Here is a 10,085-nt window from a genome sequence, read left to right on the forward strand (position 1 = left end):
AAGCACCTGGATGATCATCAAGACTCTTGGAAGAATGTTCTACGGACATATGAGTTAAAAGTATAACTTTTTGGATGACATGGGTCCAATTATGCCTGGCGAAAACCAAACACTGCATTCCCCAGAACCTCATACCAACGGTCAAGCATGGTGGTGGTAGTGTGATGGTTTGGAGATGCTTTGCTGCCTCAGGACCTAAGCAACCTGCCTTAATAGAAGGAACCGTGAATTCTGCTCTGTATCAGATCATTTTCCAGGAGAGTGTCAGACCATCTGTCTGTGAGCTGAAGCACAGCTGGGCCACGCAGCAAGACAACGATCCAAAACATCAAGTCTACATGAAAATGGCTAAAAAGCAAAACACATTTGAAGTTTTGGAATGGCCTAGTCAAAGTCCAGACCTAATCCCAACTGAGATGTTGTGGCAGGACTTGAAACGAACAGTTCATGCTTGAAAACCCCAAAACGTCGCCGAGTTACAGCAGTTCTGCATGGAAGAGTGGGCCAAAAAACCCTCCACAGCGACGTGAGAGACTGATCAAGAAACTACAGGAAACGTTTGGTTGGAGTCATTGCAGCTGAAGGTGGCACCAGTTATTGAGTGTCCTTGGGGGCGATTACTTTTACACACTGGGGCATTGAGTGTTGCATAACTTTGTTCATCAAATAAATTAAATAAGTATGCAAATTGTTGTGTTATTTATTCACTCAGGTTCCCTTTATCTAATATTAGGTTTTGGTTGAAGATCTGACAACATTCCAGTATAAAGAAATATGCAAAAGTAGAGAAAATTAGAAAGGGGGGCCAATATTTTGTCACGGCACTGTATTATATTACTGTTGGTTCTGGCTGGGACTGGGCTGGCCAAGACACACATTATCCCACTGTGCAGAACAACATGGATCTGTGTGTATCAACCTCTGTGCTCTCCATGGAAAAGATGAGCAGAAGTGCTCCTATTGACAAATAGAAAATATAGTTTGTTTTTTTCTCAAGGCTTTCAGTTTCAGTTTCCTGTTTGTTGTTGTTGACACAAGCCACAACTTATTTTGTTCTCAGAACATCTAAAATAATCTTATTGTACAAGATTTAGAAGTGAAGCTAACCATTTAGCTTCTACAATACAACTCTGGCCAAAGATCAAGCCCTTATACAGCACCAGAAATTAAGTAAATGTGAAATAACTAAATTGTTTTTTTGAAGAAAAAATAAACTAAAATAAACCCCACTTCTGCTAACAGTCTCCTTCCCTTCTGAACTCCAGAGAAAGAAAGACAAAATATATTTCCATAATGACACAATGACAAGAGAAAGAGCTTGAGGCTTTATGTAATCTGAAGAGGAACAGAGTAATATCAGGACAATTAGATTGGTTTCCTTTGGAGTCTCTGCCGCACACACACACACCCTGCTTCCAACTATGTCCAGTATGCACGTATCCACACAGCCCACTGACCCCTATAATGGTCATCACGACTCCCAAGTCTGTATCCCAAAAGGCACCCTATTCCCTATATAGTGGCCTACTCTTGACCAGAGCCTATAGAACTCTGGTCTAAAGTAGTGCACAATGTAGGGAATAGGGAGTCATTTGGGACACAGACCTTCTCAGTTACAGTGTAGTCCAGCTGTTATACTAGTAGCTGTTTAACAGGCCTGTTTCTGTAGCATGATTACATTACATTTAGTTACAGTGTAGTCCAGCTGTTACACTAGTAGCTGTTTAACAGGCCTGTTACTGTAGCATGATTACATTACATTTAGTTACAGTGTAGTCCAGCTGTTATACTATAGCTGTTTAACAGGCCTGTTACTGTAGCATGATTACATTACATGTATTAATAGTCTAACGATAGACTGCCTCCTAAATGGTCCTAAGAGCCCTGGTCTAAAGTAGTGCACTATACAGGGAATAGGGTGCTATTTGGGACGTGGTCTGTAATAGACAGAGCCAGTGTTTCCGGGAGAGAAGTGAGTCACTGAGACTGTGATATGGTAAGGAGCGTGATTGATGAAACTGATATACAGTGAGGGAAAAAAGTATTTGATCCCCTGCTGATTTTGTACGTTTGCCCACTGACAAAGAAAGGATCAGTCTATAATTTTAATGGTAGGTTTATTTGAACAGTGAGAGACAGAATAACAACAAAAAAATCCAGAAAAACGCATGTCAAAAATGTTATAAATTGATTTGCATTTTAATGAGGGAAATAAGTATTTGACCCCCTCTTAATCAGAAAGATTTCTGGCTCCCAGGTGTCTTTTATACAGGTAACGAGCTGAGATTAGGAGCACACTCTTAAAGGGAGTGCTCCTAATCTCAGCTTGTTACCTGTATAAAAGACACCTGTCCACAGAAGCAATCAATCAATCAGATTCCAAACTCTCCACCATGGCCAAGACCAAAGAGCTCTCCAAGGATGTCAGGGACAAGATTGTAGACCAAGGCTGGAATGGGCTACAAGACCATCGCCAAGCAGCTTGGTGAGAAGGTGACAACAGATGGAAGAAATACAGAAGAACTGTCAATCTCCCTCGGCCTGGGGCTCCATGCAAGATCTCACCTCGTGGAGTTGCAATGATCATGAGAACGATGAGGAATCAGCCCAGAACTACACGGGAGGATCTTGTCAATGATCTCAAGGCAGCTGGGACCATAGTCACCAAGAAAACAATTGGTAACACACTACGCCCGTGAAGGACTGAAATCCTGCAGCGCCCGCAAGGTCCCTCTGCTCAAGAAAGCACATATACATGCCCGTCTGAAGTTTGCCAATGAACATCTGAATGATTCAGAGGACAACTGGGTGAAAGTGTTGTGGTCAGATGAGACCAAAATGGAGCTCTTTGGCATCAACTCAACTCGCAGTGTTTGGAGGAGGAGGAATGCTGCCTATGACCCCAAGAACACCATCCCCACCGTCAAACATGGAGGTGGAAACATTATGCTTTGGGGGTGTTTTCTGCTAAGGGGACAGGACAACTTCACCACATCAAAGGGACGATGGACGGGGCCATGTACCGTCAAATTTTGGGTGAGAACCTCCTTCCCTCAGCCAGGGCATTGAAAATGGGTCGTGGATGGGTATTCCAGCATGACAATGACCCAAAACACACGGCCAAGGCAACAAAGGAGTGGCTCAAGAAGAAGCACATTAAGGTCCTGGAGTGGCCTAGCCAGTCTCCAGACCTTAATCCCATAGAAAATCTGTGGAGGAGCTGAAGGTTCGAGTTGCCAAACGTCAGCCTCGAAACCTTAATGACTTGGAAAAGATCTGCAAAGAGGAGTGGGACAAAATCCCTCCTGAGATGTGTGCAAACCTGGTGACCAACTACAAGAAACGTCTGACCTCTGTGATTGCCAACAAGGGCTTTGCCACCAAGTACTAAGTCATGTTTTGCAGAGGGGTCAAATACTTATTTCCCTCATTAAAATGCAAATCAATTTATAACATTTTTGACATGTGTCTTTCTGGATTATAAACCTACCATTAAAATTATAGACTGATCTTTTCTTTGTCAGTGGGCAAATGTACAAAATCAGCAGGGGATCAAATACGTTTTCCCCTCACTGTAGATGTGAATAATCTACTGGTAAGGAGAAGGGCCCTAGGGTATGTATGACAACACAGAAACCTCCAGAGTTGTGGACTCGAGTCACATGACTTGGACTTGAGTCTGACTCGAGTCACACATTCGATGACTTGAGATTGGACTTGGAGACTCAAGACTCGGGACTCTACTTTGACTTGAGACTGATGACTTGAAATTCTGTGGCCAGGTTTTGTAACATTTTGTCACTCATTTTGTGGCACACAGTCTTGAGGATTACTCTCCACACAGCCAGAGACAGTAGCCGCTGCATTGCACATTGCAACATTTTTTTTTTAAACGTGCAACAGATTGACTAGTGAAATGCACAGTCGGCCCTCTGATTGGACCAGCAAACTGTCAACCAATACAGGTCAGGTGACCTAGCTCAGTGCTTCTCAAAGTGGGTCACGAGTATTTAACTGAACGGGAATTCTTATCCATATTTTAATTGTCTACAGATACCACACACACACACACACACACACACACACACACACACACACACACACACACACACACACACACACACACACACACACACACACACACACACACACCTTAGCCTATTTGATCTGGTTTCCTACGGTATCGCACCATATTATTGTCTAAAAAAACAACTCATCTGTGTTTCAGAATCAACTAGTTGCGCGTCTTGACTGTTGACCAAGGACCAGTGATTGGCATTAGCTGCCCAAAGGTGGGCACAAATATCCAGATGACTCTCCAGATAGCCTATCCAGATGAGTCTCCAGATGAGTCTCCAGATAGCCTATCCAGATGAGTCTCCAGATAGCAGATCCAGATGAGTCTCCAGATGAGTCTTCAGATGAGTCTATCCAGATGAGTCTCCAGATGAGTCTCCAGATAGCCTATCCAGATGAGTCTCCAGATGAGTCTCCAGATAGCATATCCAGATGAGTCTCCAGATAGCCTATCCAGATGAGTCTCCAGATGAGTCTCCAGATAGCCTATCCAGATGAGTCTCCAGATAGCAGATCCAGATGAGTCTCCAGATGAGTCTCCAGATTGCCTATCCAGATGAGTCTCCAGATGAGTCTCCAGATAGCCTATCCAGATGAGTCTCCAGATGAGTCTCCAGATAGCAGATCCAGATGAGTCTCCAGATGAGTCTCCAGATAGCCTATCCAGATGAGTCTCCAGATGAGTCTCCAGATAGCAGATCCAGATGAGTCTCCAGATGAGTCTCCAGATAGCAGATCCAGATGAGTCTCCAGATAGCAGATCCAGATGAGTCTCCAGATGGGTCTCCAGATAGCAGATCCAGATGAGTCTCCAGATGAGTCTCCAGATAGCAGATCCAGATGAGTCTCCAGATAGCAGATCCAGATGAGTCTCCAGATGGGTCTCCAGATAGCCTATCCAGATGAGTCTCCAGATGGGTCTCCAGATAGCCTATCCAGATGAGTCTCCAGATGGGTCTCCAGATAGCAGATCCAGATAGCAGATCCAGATGAGTCTCCAGACAGCAGATCCAGATGAGTCTCCAGATAGCAGATCCAGATGAGTCTCCAGATAGCAGATCCAGATGAGTCTCCAGACAGCAGATCCAGATGAGTCTCCAGATAGCAGATCCAGATGAGTCTCCAGATGAGTCTCCAGACAGCAGATCCAGATGAGTCTCCAGATGAGTCTCCAGATAGCCTATCCAGATGAGTCTCCAGATGGGTCTCCAGATGGCCTATCCAGATGAGTCTCCAGACAGCAGATCCAGATGAGTCTCCAGATAGCAGATCCAGATGAGTCTCCAGATGAGTCTCCAGATAGCCTATCCAGATGAGTCTCCAGATGAGTCTCCAGATAGCCTATCCAGATGAGTCTCCAGATAGCAGATCCAGATGAGTCTCCAGATGAGTCTCCAGATGAGTCTCCAGATAGCCTATCCAGATGAGTCTCCAGATAGCAGATCCAGATGAGTCTCCAGATGAGTCTCCAGATAGCCTATCCAGATGAGTCTCCAGATGGGTCTCCAGATGGCCTATCCAGATGAGTCTCCAGATGAGTCTCCAGATAGCAGATCCAGATGAGTCTCCAGATAGCATATCCAGATTAGTCTCCAGATAGCAGATCCAGATAGCAGATCCAGATGAGTCTCCAGATAGCAGATCCAGATGAGTCTCCAGATAGCAGATCCAGATGAGTCTCCAGATAGCATATCCAGATAGCAGATCCAGATGAGTCTCCAGATGAGTCTCCAGAAAGCAGCTCGTTTCATTTTCTCCAATAGGCCTATGTTTAAATGACCCATATATAAAGAAAGTTATCCATACCTTTCATCTTCTCCAATAGGCCTACGTTTAAAGACAGTTATCCATACCATTTATCAATCCACTACAGACACATCTAGGCCAGAACGATAACGTTAGGCTACCCGGCTATTTCATTGATCATGTTCATATTTCAGACAGACCTAGTTTGGCTGGTTACTGTCTGAAGACAGCTGTAACATCACACTAACGTCACAGCTTCAATATTATAGGATGAAGATGTAACATTCTGGCCAATTTATTCTGGTATTTGTGAGGAAGAAAGGAAGAAAGGCAGGCAGGCAGGCAGGCAGGCAGACAGACAGGCAGACAGACAGGCAGACAGACAGGCAGACAGGCAGACAGGCAGGCAGGCAGGCAGGCAGGCAGGCAGACAGACAGGCAGGCAGACAGGCAGACAGGCAGACAGGCAGACAGACAGGCAGACAGGCAGGCAGGCAGGCAGGCAGGCAGGCAGACAGACAGGCAGACAGACAGGCAGACAGGCAGACAGGCAGACAGACAGGCAGACAGACAGGCAGACAGGCAGACAGACAGGCAGGCAGGCAGGCAGGCAGGCAGACAGGCAGGCAGGCAGACAGACAGGCAGACAGACAGGCAGGCAGACAGGCAGACAGGCAGACAGACAGGCAGACAGACAGACAGGCAGACAGGCAGGCAGACAGGCAGGCAGGCAGGCAGACAGACAGGCAGACAGACAGGCAGGCAGGCAGACAGACAGACAGGCAGGCAGGCAGGCAGACAGACAGGCAGACAGACAGGCAGGCAGACAGACAGACAGGCAGACAGACAGACAGGCAGGCAGGCAGACAGACAGGCAGGCAGACAGGCAGACAGGCAGACAGACAGACAGACAGACAGACAGGCAGACAGGCAGACAGACAGGCAGACAGACAGGCAGACAGGCAGACAGACAGGCAGGCAGGCAGACAGGCAGACAGGCAGACAGGCAGGCAGGCAGACAGACAGGCAGACAGACAGGCAGACAGGCAGACAGACAGGCAGGCAGACAGGCAGACAGGCAGACAGACAGGCAGACAGACAGGCAGACAGGCAGGCAGACAGGCAGGCAGGCAGGCAGACAGACAGGCAGACAGACAGGCAGGCAGGCAGACAGACAGACAGGCAGGCAGGCAGACAGACAGACAGGCAGACAGACAGGCAGGCAGGCAGACAGACAGACAGGCAGACAGACAGACAGGCAGGCAGGCAGGCAGACAGACAGGCAGACAGACAGGCAGACAGGCAGGCAGACAGACAGGCAGACAGGCAGACAGACAGGCAGGCCCTCCAAAGTGACAGGCAAGTTGCAGAGAGACCGTGCTTTCCTTGTCTTTCAATCTCCCTGCATACAGGTAAGGTAGGGCGTATTATCCTGTTGGACCCCAGAGAAGTGACATGATATCCCTAGTTGATATTGGCTGCTAACATGAATGACTTTCATCTCAAAATGTAGGAGGGTGTAAAAGGCAGTTTACATTGGTGTCTTGCAGTTTGAAAATGCGTCACTGTTTATGGCTGCAATGACAGGCTACATTTAGGCAGTGATTGTGCATGGGGGTTGCGAGCTTGGAACCACCCCTTTTCGGGGGTGAGGGTGGGTGGGTGGGTGGGGGGAGGGGTTGCAGGTCAAGAAGTTTGAGAACAACAGAGCTAGCGAACAGATTGCTGATTTACAGCTATAGGATCTGGTGCAGCACAAATGCCAACTGTAGGGAGAGATGATTGGCATAGTAAATACGCAGCTCCAAAAACTGTTTGGGGATCCAGAATATAAACTGTTTACCTTGAAGCTCAGCAGCAATGAGGCAACTAGCAACAATACTAGAACAGGCCGACTGGTCTTTCAGTATGAAATGTATATGAAGCTCCATTTGGAATTTGTTGAAATGTATTGTGACATAATCAAAATATGTTGTAGACAAAATAATGAAAATGTCTGTCTGGTAGCATCAATAAATAGACAAAGACGTGTAATTGAACAAGCTATTGTATGTGTAGTTTATTTGACTTGAAAAAACGTACGACTTGGACTCGACTGGCGACTCTGACCGTTCTAGTCGGGACTCGACTGGAGACTCTGACCGTTCTAGTCGGGACTCGACTGGAGACTCTGACCGTTCTAGTCGGGACTCGACTGGAGACTCTGACCGTTCTAGTCGGGACTCGACTGGAGACTCTGACCGTTCTAGTCGGGACTCGACTGGAGACTCTGACCGTTCTAGTCGGGACTCGACTGGAGACTCTGACCGTTCTAGTCGGGACTCGACTGGAGACTCTGACCGTTCTAGTCGGGACTCGACTGGAGACTCTGACCGTTCTAGTCGGGACTCGACTGGCGACTCTGACCGTTCTAGTCGGGACTCGACTGGAGACTCTGACCGTTCTAGTCGGGACTCGACTGGAGACTCTGACCGTTCTAGTCGGGACTCGACTGGAGACTCTGACCGTTCTAGTCGGGACTCGACTGGAGACTCTGACCGTTCTAGTCGGGACTCGACTGGAGACTCTGACCGTTCTAGTCGGGACTCGACTGGAGACTCTGACCGTTCTAGTCGGGACTCGACTGGAGACTCTGACCGTTCTAGTCGGGACTCGACTGGAGACTCTGACCGTTCTAGTCGGGACTCGACTGGAGACTCTGACCGTTCTAGTCGGGACTCGACTGGAGACTCTGACCGTTCTAGTCGGGACTCGACTGGCGACTCTGACCGTTCTAGTCGGGACTCGACTGGAGACTCTGACCGTTCTAGTCGGGACTCGACTGGAGACTCTGACCGTTCTAGTCGGGACTCGACTGGAGACTCTGACCGTTCTAGTCGGGACTCGACTGGAGACTCTGACCGTTCTAGTCGGGACTCGACTGGAGACTCTGACCGTTCTAGTCGGGACTCGACTGGAGACTCTGACCGTTCTAGTCGGGACTCGACTGGAGACTCTGACCGTTCTAGTCGGGACTCGACTGGAGACTCTGACCGTTCTAGTCGGGACTCGACTGGAGACTCTGACCGTTCTAGTCGGGACTCGACTGGAGACTCTGACCGTTCTAGTCGGGACTCGACTGGAGACTCTGACCGTTCTAGTCGGGACTCGACTGGAGACTCTGACCGTTCTAGTCGGGACTCGACTGGAGACTCTGACCGTTCTAGTCGGGACTCGACTGGAGACTCTGACCGTTCTAGTCGGGACTCGACTGGAGACTCTGACCGTTCTAGTCGGGACTCGACTGGAGACTCTGACCGTTCTAGTCGGGACTCGACTGGCGACTCTGACCGTTCTAGTCGGGACTCGACTGGAGACTCTGACCTTGTGACTGGAATAATAGTGACTTGGTCCCTCCTCTGGAAACCTCCACATGAACTGAAATCATATCACACACACACACACACACACACACACACACACACACACACACACACACACACACACACACACACACACACACACACACACACACACACACACACACACACACACACACACACACACACACACACAAGCAAGAACACCCACCCACAAACACTCCAAAACAAAGAAAACATTCTCTGTCCCTCTCTCTCTCTGTCTCGGAGCAGCACAGAGAACTGATCCCAACAATTAAAAGACGTGTTAATTACTATGCACCCCTTGTCTCATAGCAACATGGTCCTGCTTCCAGAATTAGGACTAGGAATAACTGACAACCACTCTCCTCCTCTCATTCTTCCTCTACCTCCTCCTCCTCCTCTCTCTCTCTCTCCTCCTCTTCCTCCCCCTTATCACCCGTCTCCCTCTTTCCCCTCCATCTCTTCCTCAACCCCCATCTCTCCCTGCCTCATCCTCCTGTCTCTCTTTACCTCTCCCTCATGTCTCTCTCCCTGCCTCATCCTCCTGTCTCTCCCTGCCTCTCCCTCATCCTCCTGTCTCTCCCTGCCTCTCCCTCATCCTCCTGCCTCTCCCTCATCCTCCTGCCTCTCCCTCATCCTCCTGCCTCTCCCTCATCCTCCTGCCTCACCCTCATCCTCCTGCCTCACCCTCATCCTCCTGCCTCACCCTCATCCTCCTGCCTCTCCCTGCCTCTCCCTCATCCTCCTGCCTCTCCCTCATCCTACTGCCTCTCCCTCATCCTACTGCCTCTCCCTCATCCTCCTGCCTCTCCCTCATCCTCCTGCCTCTCCCTCATCCTCCTGCCTCTCCCTCATCCTCCTGCCTCTCCCTCCTGCCTC

At 48.6% G+C, this 10,085-nt stretch overlaps 1 protein-coding gene across 4 annotated transcripts in view; it reads right to left on the bottom strand.

The window, feature by feature from the left end:
• LOC106561750 (homer protein homolog 2) overlaps positions 1-10,085 on the bottom strand; it is a 112,500-nt gene that overhangs the window by 41,422 nt on the left and 60,993 nt on the right. The gene's annotated exons all lie outside the window — the stretch shown is intronic.

Source organism: Salmo salar, chromosome ssa26 (assembly GCF_905237065.1).
Source record: "Salmo salar chromosome ssa26, Ssal_v3.1, whole genome shotgun sequence".
In the NCBI taxonomy this organism is placed as follows: domain Eukaryota; kingdom Metazoa; phylum Chordata; class Actinopteri; order Salmoniformes; family Salmonidae; genus Salmo; species Salmo salar.